Below are 12,347 nucleotides of genomic sequence, written 5' to 3' on the forward strand. Positions count from 1 at the left end.
CTTATGCACACGTTTGTCTTCAGTGATCGTATCAGGAAGGTGGGCACCCACTGATCTGATTTTTAGTTCTTTGATGTCTGAAAACTGGTCCCTTCTGCACCTCGTGGTCAGTCAGGCTGGTGTGCTTCTTCCATGTGGGCTTTGATGCTTCTCAGCTGGTTGGCCGTTTGTTTATCTTCAAGCCTTTAAGACCCCAGACACTATATCTTTTGATAGCCCATTTTCTTCACTCTTGTATCCATTATTATTAGCTCCCCATTTCCCGGGACACACACCCCCTACTCCCCTCCCCCAATTGTTACTGTTAGGTGTCATCGAATCAGTTCTGGCCACAGCGACCCTGTGCACAACACAAGGGAACCGGCCGTTCCTGTACCGCCCTCACAGTTCTTCCTGTGCCCGAGCCCATGGTGGAAGCCACCGCGCCAGTCCATCTCGGTGAAGGCCTTCCTCTTTGTCATGGACCCTCTACTTTACCAAGCATGGTGTCCTTCTCCGGGACGTTCTCTCCTGATCACATGTCCAGAGTATGTGACACCAAGTCCCCCCATCTTTGCCTCTTAGAAGCATTTCAACTGTCCTTCTTCCAGGGTCGATTTGTGTGTTCTTTTGACAGAACATGGTACTGCTCAGTCGTCTTTGCTAACACTGCGTGGATTCTTCCTCAGGCTTCCTCATACAATGTCAGCTTTCATATGCAGATGAGACCTTGTCAGTTTGTTGTACTGTGGCTTGTGTTGCTGTGACCCTGGAGGCAATGTCACTGAGATTTCAAATTCCAGCAGGGTCACCCAGAGAGAACAGATTTCAGCAGCAGTCCCAGACTAGGACCAGACTACGAAGAAGGAGTAGGGAATTTGCCCCTGAAGAGTTTACAGATGGCTGTGACCCTCAGAAACAACGAATCCAGTGAGCGCCTTTATAGGTTTGCCTTTCCTAGATTTCATGTAAAGGAAAACATACAAAACCCAAACAACAAAGCACCCCGCCAATGCCAGCAACCGTGTGACTGTGTGTTCGCGAGGTTCCTGGGTGCATACGGAGGAGTGGAATTGCCGAAAGTGGCAGGGGAACCAGCAGACTGCTCTGCAGAGCCGCTGCAGATGAGGGTCCTATTTGCTACATCCGCACCAAGCCTCCCACGTTTCCGTCTTCTGACCGTGGCCTTCGAAGAAGGGCTGAAGTGGTTTCACTGAGGTTTTGCTTTGCATCTTCCTCATGAGGAAGGATGTGACGCTATTAAGTTATCTGGTCATGTGCTTCCTGATCATGTGTGTATCCAGGACCCATTTTTTAAAATTGGGTTATTTCCCTTTTTATTCTTGAGCCGTAAGTTTCTTCCATAGTCAAGATCCAAGTTCCTTATCATATGATGTTCTGAACTTAAGACATAAAATAAAATTGTCTTTTCACTTTCTTAATAGTGTCTCTCCTTTGAAGCACCAAAAAAAAAGTTTGATAATGTCCAGTGTGTCCATTGGCTTCCTCTGTTGCTTGTGCTTCAGAGATCTTGGCCGTGGTGTGGGGGTCTGCTCACTCCTTGCCAGAGGAGCACCAGTGGCACAATGGCCAGGTGCTCAGCGGCTTGTTCGGACCCACAGCGACCTTATGCACGACAGAAGGAAACACCGCCCGGTCCATGCCACCTTCACAATGGCTCTGCGTGCGCCCATTGTTGCAGCCATTGTGTCAATCCTTCTCGCGAAGGGCCTTCCTCTTTTTGGTTGTCCTTGCACTTTACCAAGTGTGTTAGGCTGGGTCGATGAGAGAAACAAAATCAGAGGTGGCCATATATATATAAGAAAGGGGTTTATATCAAGAAGTAATTATAGATCAAGAAAACATCCCAGCCCAGTCCAACGCAAGTCCATAAGCCTGATACTAGTCCCTAAGTCCTTCCAACCCACGGGGCCACAGGCAATGATGCAGAGTGCAGGACGGTCACAGGCTGGTGGGTGCAGAGTCTTGTGGATCCAGTGGTGGACATATCTCCAGGGTTCTGGCAGCAACCACGGTCAGCCAGCAGGAAGGTGAGGGCAGAGAAGGGGAAGTTTCCAGGGCCCTCTAGAAGGTCATGTCCACAAGGAGTCACCATCAGGCTGTGACCTGATGGACAGGCTAAACTCCACCCGTGCACTTTTATCTATCTTCACGTTGACGTGAAATGATGTAGCCACCACACCAAGCATCATGTCCTTTTCCAGGGCTGACAACATCCCACGGCTGTCCATAAGGTCTCCAACGGCGAATCCCTCAGAAGCCTAGTCCTTGATTGTGGCCGATTCTTTGTCTGGAAGCTCCGCTGAAGTTCATTCATGTTCAGTGACCATGCAGGTCTTTAAACTACTGAGACATAGCCTGCAGTGTCACAGCACCTGGGAGCCATCACAGTAGAACACCCTGATAGACAAGCAGTGGCCTTATGTCGTAGGAGATAACAAAGTCTTCCTCCCCTCCTGAGAGACTGCAATTATAATGTTATTATGTTGGCATCTGTTGCCGTCATTGTTAGGTGCCACCAAGGTGATTCCAACTCCTAGTCACCTTATCTTCGGGCAGCAGAATGAGCCACCACTCTATCCCGCGCCAGCTTCACCCACGTCACCACGTTTGACTCCACGGCGCGGCCACTGTCCGTCCATCTTGTCGACGGCCTTCCCTCTTTCTCGCTGCCCCTCCGCTTGGCCAAGCACGATAGCGGGTCCAAGGTACGTGAGATGAAGTCTCACCATCCTTGCCTTTAACAAGCATTCTAGCTGTACTGTGGGAAACAACCGGGAAGAGCGTGTCTGTGGATAATGTCTCAGCGTTCACACGTGAAGGAGTCTGGGAGGCCAAGGCCCCCGTGGAGGGAACCTTCACATTCGTGGGTTGGAGATGCAGCCCACTCACATTCTCCTAAGTAGAAGTCATTCCTCGCGATGATAATGCCAAATCTCAGGTGCTGTTTGCAAACACATGGTCACTGACTGTACACTTGGAGGTCAACTGCTTGAAGGTTAAATGCCTGAAGGTTGTTTGCCATCTAAGGCAATCGGACCCTGTTGTCTGTCCCACCCTAAGTAGGGCCCACTCCCTTCTGATAGGGATCGTGGAGCATTCCCCTGGAGGAGAGCGCAAAGACACCTGAGGTCAAGCCGGCTCAAGACGACCCAGGTTGACTGCCAGCTTGACCCTGGAGCCCGCCCACCTTGTGACGTAGATGCCTTCCTGTCACCTGTGTGCCCCTAGAGCCTCCCCTTCCTATCATGTGCACACCCGTAGCTCGTCCCCCCCTGTTGAGTGTATGCTAGTGTGACCAGATTTAAAGCGGGACACCATTGACGGGGAGGTGGGTGTGTGTGTGGGGGGTGGTTTGGAGGTTCTTGATTAAAATTTTGGTCTATATGGACCAAATAGGCCGTTTCCTACTTGTCGTGCATTCTTTCCAAAAATCGGGAAAGCCGCCTCTGGGACCCCCACACTGTACTTCTCCCAAGCCAGATTTGTTTGCTCTTTTGGCAGTCCACGATCCCCTCAATACTCAACATCCGCCCGAGTGCAGACGCACCCACTCTTCTTCAGTCCTCCTTCGTCCACATCCAACTCGGGGGCCCGTGACGTGGCGGGAAAGGCCATGGCTTGGGGCTGGCGGGTACCTTAGGCCTTAAAGTAAATACCTTGTTTCTCAGCACTTTAAAGAGCTTTTGTGATGCGTCCTTCGACCTCGCCACTGCGGTTTCCCCGAGATATTATCAACATGGCAGGCTCTAGAGAGCAGAGGCCACCGGCTTTTCTACTCCAGGAGAAAGAACGCCTGCTAGCTTTTAGAGACCAGCCCCGCGTCAGGCTGTTGAACTCTTCTGAGCAGGGTTTCCTGGACTTCTCTCACAGGATGGTGCCCTCGTGGCACCGAGGTTAAAGCAGCTTGCCTGCTGATAGGCCAGCCGTTAGAACCCACCGGTCACTTGACCGGACGTGGATGCGTGGTCGGCTTCGGGGAGGTGACAGCACTTGGAAACCGTGGGGCTTACAGTCTGTCCTGCAGGGTCATTGAGTTGGAATCCCCTCGACGGCAGTTGGTTTCGGTCTCTTACAGGATTAACCAAAGCAGACTCCTACCATCGAGCCCACGCTGACCCATAGTGACCTGACAGGACAGGGTGGGACTGTCCCTGTGAGTTTCTGAGGCTTTATGGGCACAGAGAGCTTCGTCTTTCTCCCAAAGAGCAGCTGGTGGACTCAAACTGGTGACCAGTGCTCAATCCACCACGCTCCTTAGACAAGGTGGGGACACCTGTGAATTCTTTAGCACCAGCTTTCTCAATGGATTAGCTCTCTGTTGTGTGGGGGGGGGGGGGGGGGGGGGGGGGGGGGGGGGGGGGGGGGGGGGGGGGGGGGGGGGGGGGGGGGGGGGGGGGGGGGGGGGCGGGGCGGGGCGGGAGGCTGTCCTGGGCATTATAGCCACATCACACCCATCTACTCCAAGCAAGGAGGATGCCACCAGCCACCACCATCAATGGGCCCTGCTCTAGCCCAAGGCCTGGGCCACATTCACAGAGCAGCCATGAGTACCCATAATAGTGTCCCGTGATGCTGACTCTGGCCTGACTGCACGGCGTGCAGTGTTCAATGGCTGATTGTTTGCCAGGAGGTAACCAGGCTTCTCTTCCAAGGTGCTCCTGGGCAGACTGGACATTCCAACCTTTTGGCTAGCAACCAAATTGATGCGTTGCACGGCGTCCCTCTCCCGAGCCCCTGGAGCCTTAAAGAACTCTCACTGCAACTCAGTGCACTCCTACAGGGCAAGGTAGAACTGTCCTGTAGTCTCTGAGTCTGTAAGTCCTTATAGGAAGAGGCAGCCTTGTCTTTCTCCCATGGAGCAATTAGCAGCCCCCAGTACTTAACCCCCTGCACCACCAGGACTGTACTTCTGATCACAAGGTCAGCAGTTCGAAACCACCGGCCACTCCACGGAACAAAGATGAGGCTTTCTGCTCCTATAAAGAGTTCTGCTCTCAGAAACCCACAAGGGCAGTTCTACTCTGTCCCTTGGGGTCACTGTGAGTCAGAATTGTCTCCACATCAGCCAGTTTGGGGGGTTTTAGTTTGCAAACCCCTATGGGGCAGTTTGGATTCTGATACACATGGGGGTCGCTGTGAGTCAGAGTTGACAGCCACTGATTTTAAATGATTATTGGTTATTACTATATTATGTTGTTGTGATTACTATGGTCCCACAAGAAGGAGGGGGCCCTTGCCTCTCACCTCCCACCTGGACAGAGCCCGCTTCCCTGAGTGGACACCAAAGCTCTACTCTCCAGACCCGTGGACCCCTCCTTTATGGGTCTTGCTGCTGCGGCCTTTGGGCCCAGCATGGGGTGTGTGAGAAGCAGCAGTTAAGGAGGTGTCCAGCCAATTGGGGAAGGGCGGGGACCTGGGGGCTGGACAGCTGCAGTCCTGGGTGGGGAAGGGCACCAATGAGAGATACGATCTGTTCTGGGAGCTCATGGGAAAGGAGACATCACACAGGTCCCCTGCAGGCAGTGGCAGGGCTTGCTTGGGCTTGTAGGACCAGAGGTGCAGCCAGCTGGGTGGGGGACCTCCCAGGCAGAGGGAACAGTCCAGGGAGATGGCCGGCTGGGGTGTCCACAGTTTGGCAGGAAGAGGGTTGGTAAGGACTTCCATACGTTGGTTTCCTCAAGGACCTTTCCCCCATCTTCCAAGACACAGGAATGGTTAGGAGGTGTGGGGCCCTGGTGTCGCCCTTCCCTGCGTCTCGGCCGGATGCCTGGGCTTGCTGAGATCAAAGCCTGCCAGCTCCTGAGAGGTGAGGAGGTGCTTGGGAGTCAGGGGGTCTCAGGGAGGCTGGCAGCCAACCCTCCACTCCCTACTCTGCAGCCTCGGTCCCTCTTTGCTCCGGAAATGGAGCTCCTCCTTGTGGAGACTTGATTCTTCCGGGCGGTGGGCTCACTGAGGTAGTTAAATTATTGTGCCAACCTGGCTGATAAACACACGTGGGGTTAATTGAGGGGCGGAGGGATAAATGGCTCAGTGAGCCTCACCTTTCTAGTTCTCAGGTCTCTTGTTTTGTGATGGTCGCACCAGGGTGCAGCTGCCTTAGCCAGTTCCCTGCTTCAGCTGGCAAGGCTCACTTCCTGCAAGACATCCCCAAGGAGAAGCCACGTGGACCTACCCTGATGCAGCCCTGGGTGCTGGAGCACCCATGTGGAGATCCCTGCCAGCGCTGAGATGTTTACACGTTCAATGACTCGGCTTTCCTCCTGCAGTCGGCATCATAGTGTGTGCTTTGTGAGATGGAGGAGGACTTTGTGGATTGGTGTCGGACATATGGGCTGATGGGTGAATGTTGGACTTGTGGGCTTGGGCAGCACTGGGTTACTAGGTTGGGATGTTTTCTTGATGCACAGTTAACCTTTATATAAAACTCTCTCCTTTACATGAGTTTTGGTGGATTTGTTTCTCTAAAGTCCCCAGACTAATACACTCATCCATCATCCCAGTTCTAAAGTTCTCTAATACGCTAATTTTTCAGGAAATGAATTCCCAGAAATGGTTTCTACTGGGGTGGAATACATCTACTAACATACGACATTTGCATTTCAGCCTCTTTTACACGAATGTTACTTAATTGACAATGATAGTCATTAGCTTCCTTGGGCTGTGCAACCCTCCACGTGACTGTCCAATCACGCTCCTCCACCTGACCGGAATCTCAGGGCCCTTTCCCTCAAAAGGCCTGTCCTGGAGCGTTCCCCTGCGGGGGTGTGGGAGTTACATCATCTGGTGTCAATCTGGGACTTGAGAGGATTCAAATTGAAGGGTGGAGTCCAGTTTGTCAGTCGGATCATAGCCAATGAAGCCTGTGTGTGGGTGTGGCCTTCTCCTGAGGATTCTGGGAAATCTGGTGTTCCTTCTTGGAGGCAGGAGACACTGTCTCTCTCGGCTCACTCCCTGGGAGACTTGGTAGCTGAAGAGACCCATGGAACTGCGCTAGTGCCCTGAGCTGGAGGAGCCGCGTGGAGACCCCTGACAACACCACTGCATCCAAAGACTTTCCACCCACTGGCCTGTGAGCGTCCTGCATTCGGCGTCATTGTATGTGTTTCTCGAGTCTGAAGAGGACTTTATGGCTTGATATCAGACAATATGGGCTAATATCAGACTTGCGGGCTTGGACTGGGTTGGGATGCTTTCTTAATGTACAATTACCCTTTATATAAAACTATCTCTTGTGCACATATGCACATTTATGAATTTGTTTCTCTAGTCTACCTGGACTAACACAGGGGGCTATCCAATACTTGTCCTTTTGTGTTTGACTCGTTCAGTGTAAGATGCTTAAGATCCATCCAAGTTATGGCCCAAATCAGGACAAGAAATGAGGGTGCTCGTGAAGGGAGGGCTCCGTTAGAACTCGGAGCCAGGGAAGCTGTCTCGCCCTGGGGTCTCCGGCCATCCTTACAAGGACACCAGCACCAGAGACCACCTTCGTCCTCCACTGCTGCTGTGGCAGAAACACCACGAGTGGGTCCCTTTAACCCACACATTCATCTTCTCACTGTTAAGAAGGTGGAACTTCAGATTGGGGTCATCTGACGCTAGAGACTGTGGGAAGCAGAGAGCAGGCAGAGAGAGCATTCGGATGAATTCTTTATTCTCAGATATTAAGAAGCTGGCCAGGCTGGGTTTCTGGGGTGGAGGGAGGCCTTCACCCCTGTGAGTTGGAGACAGTTGTGAGAATGTGATTGGGACCGTCCCCACCTCACCAGGATTGTGACGCAGTGGCTACAATAACGGGCTCAGACGTGAGAACAGCGGTGAGGAAGGTGCAGGGGCCCCCGCTGTTTCCTTGTGCTGTCAGCTAGCCGGCTCCTAAGGGCAGCAGCCAAAGTTAATGATGGGAACATCTTTCCATGTGCCTGTGCGCTGCCTTCGTTTCTGCTTAGCGCTCTGTGAGTCTTGAAAGGACTGACGGGGAGTTCGAATCCTGGCCACGCAGCGACACTACTTTCCCTCGTTTTTCCAGCTGCAGTTTGGGTGAAAAGAGTATGGGTCCGTGTACGGCGCTGGGATCTCTTCTACTGGAGTTGCTGAAGCAAAGGCGGACCGGCTCTCTTCCTGGCACTTGGCAGAAGGGACTCCCCCAGGGGGCGGACTACTAGGAAAGATGGACGTCCAGCAGGCGTGCTTTATCTCGGCCCAGGAGCAGCTTCCTCCTCTGTGGCATCACCAAGGCCCTGGGGGGCGGATCTCTTTCTGCCCTGTCAGTTTGAGGATTCAAATTCTGCCTGACTTGAGAGAAAACCTTATTAAACTCTTCCCAAAAGGCAGCACTGCTTTTGCTTAACGCTTTTGTTGTGTTGTGTTGTTTTTTAGGTTTAATTTTTTACTTAAGTCAAAGCAATATGTCCAGATTGTTGAAAAGGTCTATTTAGCAAGGAGTCCCCGGGGTGGCACCAGCGGTGCCAGAGGCCTGGCGGCAGAAGGGCCTGCCCACTTGGTCCTGAATAGGCACAGCCCTGGAACCCGCCTTCGCAGCAACAGTGTCAGCATCTGTTTGTTTTAAAGGTCCCTGCAGGGTGCGATTCTCCTCAGGAACACCAGGGGCCGCTCAGTGGTGGGATAGAATCAATTGGATTGTGTTGGCTTGGTTTTCAACACAAAGAATAGCAGTTCCCAGTCCCCCAGTTCCCCGGCACGCCGGAGTCTTCTTTCCGCCGGACCCAAGCATGGAGCCAGATTTTGAGGGCTTTAAAAATTTTTTAAACAAGCATAACAACACTCGTTGCTTTTTTGGGGGGGTCAGTCTTGTTGTAGGTGTTGGTTCCGATTTTTATTGGGAACGTTCGGTACAGGGTGTACAACGGACCTCCAGTGCGCAGAACTGGAAGGCACACAGGTCAAGGAGTGGGGCCTCCGGAGGACAAATGCTCTGGCCCTGTCTGCCAGCCGTCCCCTGCTGGAAATCGGACCTCTGACCTTGAGGTGAGCAGTCCATGGCGTAACCTTTATGCTCCCAGGCTCATTCAAGGTTGTAAGGAGTAATTCCTACGAGGCCACCTGACTGCTGCCCAGGAGACACATTGTTGTGGTTAAGGGCCCAGACCACCTCATGCCCAACAGACGGAAACAGTGCTCGGTCCCGCGCCATCTTCACCTCTGTCCTTATGTTTGAGCCCGTTGCTGCGGCTGCTGTGCCAACCCAGTCAGTGCACACGGAGCAAGCTTCCTCCTCAAACACACTCAGCACAGCAGTATTTTTATAGGCCAAATTAAACTATCTCGATGTCTAATAGTGCAGACGTTACGATATCATGAGCGCTACCACATACGTACATGAATACACAAACACATACACACATACCTCTATGTGTGCTTCTTCCCTTTTTTTTTGGTGGGGGGGCGGGCAGGATCCCCTCATATAATTCAGGGGAAATGTTACAATCATGAACATGTCGATGCTACACTGACTAGAAAACAGCAGAAAATAAAACTGTTTCTAGAATGCCATCGCAAAGCTATAAGAAATCAAAGTACAAAAGATAGGGCTGAAATATATCAAAAGCTTTTTTTATTTAAAAAAAAAAAAGACAGACAAAGGGAGGGAGGAGATGAAGGAGGTTGTGGCTGGTCTATTTTCTCTAGGAATCTTCCACACACTGCCCGTTTCTGTGTCCACTTGCCTTGCAGGGCAGGGTAGCCTGGGGGAGCATGCACGGATGGGCTCTGGTCCAATCCCCTGTGTGTCCCTCTGACGTGTTTTCCTGCAAGGCCCGGCCCTCTGGCTGCTGCTCTGGCCTCTCAGGCTGTCAGTGCTCAGAACTGGGCTCTGCTTGGGGCAGGGACGCCCCATGTTACTTCCTTCCCAGCCCCTGTTCCCTTCAAAGAGGACATAAACACGAACTTTGGACAGCTCATAAAGATAATGCTCCACGTCCTGATTCAGTCCATCTAAACCTCTCTGGCAGGGAGCCAGCCCCCATCAGAAGGTCCTGCACAGAACAGGAGAACAGCGTGGGGCAAAACTCAAAGTCAGAGAAGCAGGGCCAGGCTTAAGGGTCGGACAGAACCTGGTGGAAGCCCCCACCCCCTGATTATGACCCCCAGACACCCTTCAGATCTAGAACTGAATTCACCCTTGAGGCTCAATTTTCAGCCAAACAATAAAGCCCGGACCAAGCTCACTGCCATCGAGTTGACTCTGACCCCTGAGGCCCGACAAGGACACGCAGACAGCGCCGCCCGCTGGATTCCGAGAGACTGGAACTCTTTCAGATCTTTCCATTTCTTCAAATTTCTTTATTAGGAGTGATTGAAATTTAAAAAAATATAGAACGGAGTCCCATCACCATCAGGAGCCTCGTGGCAAGGGCTTTACAAGAAAGCTGGTCAGAGGACTATGATTGCTTCCCATTGCCCACCAGTAGATCGTTGCCCTCGATCTAGAAAGCCAGCCGTCTGCCAAGGAGGCTTGAGCTACGTCATAGCATACAAGGGGCCTGTGAGTACAGGGGAACACACACCAGAAATAACTCCTGTGCACTTCTGGGTTTCGTCCTACAAGACCGGGACAGAGGTGCCACCCAGGCCTCTGCACCCACGGGAGCGGGCGCCCTTGAAGAACTCTTTGCTTTGCCTTCCTCCATCGCGAGCACTCTCCCGCCAACAGGCCAGCGTGCCGCACGGAGGGCGTGATGTCCGAGCCTTTGTGCCCCGACTGCATCATCATTCGCCGGCGACGACCGGTGTCAGAATGGTAGGCGGTGAACCCAGGCCCCGTCGTGACGCACATGTGATCACCCAGCTGAATAGGACGTGGGTATTCTTGGGAGTCTGGGAGCATTCGCTTTGTGGGGTCACAGACGCCGAAGTAGACGGCTTGGTGGGTGACAATCCCCTGCGCAGACACACTAAGCCCTGACACAGGCCCTTCATCCCATCAGACATGGGGATCTCAACCAGGCAGTCCCCGAGGTCTTTGAAGTCCGGTTGTTTGGCGCCAGCTTTGCTCACCGCAGCTGCTAGACGGGTAGAGTACACACAGCACAAAGATGCCAGGCTCCCTGCTAAGCAGTGCCGGAACTGGGTCCTCTTGGCCACAGCACCCAGGAAGATCTTCTTGTATTTGCCTTTGAAGCTGAGAGCCTGGGAGAGTAAGTCTCGAGAGGCACTGGCAGGTCACCACGCAGGGAGGACAGGACTCCCTGCTCCACGGGGACAGGAAGAGCACAGTGGATGATGCCTCGAACTGCTGTCGGAGGGGGGTTGCTTGCCGGCATGCTGCGCCTGCAGCAGCGGCTCAACCCATTCGATGGGTGCTACTACAGTCTCAGTGATGGCGTGGCCACTCCACCGGCCAAGAAATCCTTGGTGAAGGACACAGCAGCATCTGTCATGTTGGAAGAGAACGAGCGATGGGTGACAGCTAGGAGGGAACAGGAACCGGCTTGGACTCTGGGCGCTGCGACTGTGACTCTTTATGAGAGCAGACGGCCTCATTTTCCTCCCACGGAGCAGCTGGTGGTTTTGAACTGCTGACTGAGCAGCCCAGCACGTTAACCCATTGCCACAGCTACCAGTCCGAAAAGGAATAGTCATGCTAGTGAGGTATAGCCTCCCTAGACCCATCAACCATTGGGCATCCATGGGGCGCACTGACCCGAGGGAAGGCTCCAAGGGGTCAGAGGAGGATGAGGAGGGTGGAAGCAGGGAGCACGGGGAGGAAGTGGGACCCGCTGAGGGAGGTCCGAGTTGAGATCACTGTCACGAGATGAAACAACGTGTCTGAACCATTGCAGGGAGAACTGACCCGCTCTGTGTGCACCTTCACCCAGTCACAATAACAAACTTTTAAAAACCCAAAATGGCGGGGGGTGGGGGGTGGGGGTGGGGAATAAGCAACTGATATTAAGGGCTGAGGTGGAGGGCAAATGTTTTCAGAATGATGAGGGCAGTGAATGTACATATGTACTTGACACAATGGATGGATGCATGGATTGTGATGAGAATTGTACGAGCCCCCGATAAAATAATTTTAAAAAACCAAAAAATGTTTTCAGAATGATGAGGGCAGTGAATGTACATATGTACTTGACACAATGGATGTATGCATGGATTGTGATGAGAATTGTACGAGCCCCCGATAAAATAATTTTAAAAAACCAAAAAATGTATTGTGCCCAAGCATACATGTGAGAATAGCCAAGACAGTGTGCACACACTCGCAATGTACCCCTTGCGCGCTGCACAAGGCTATCAGAGGAAACCGGCCTCTAACAACCGCAGGTACATAGGCGAGATTGTACGGCGATAATATATAAAGGTCACAGTAAAGTCATAGAAGA

The sequence above is a fragment of the Echinops telfairi genome, unplaced genomic scaffold, assembly GCF_000313985.2.
Source record: "Echinops telfairi isolate 266 unplaced genomic scaffold, ASM31398v2 ScPeMD7_7458;HRSCAF=8496, whole genome shotgun sequence".
Lineage (NCBI taxonomy): Eukaryota > Metazoa > Chordata > Mammalia > Afrosoricida > Tenrecidae > Echinops > Echinops telfairi.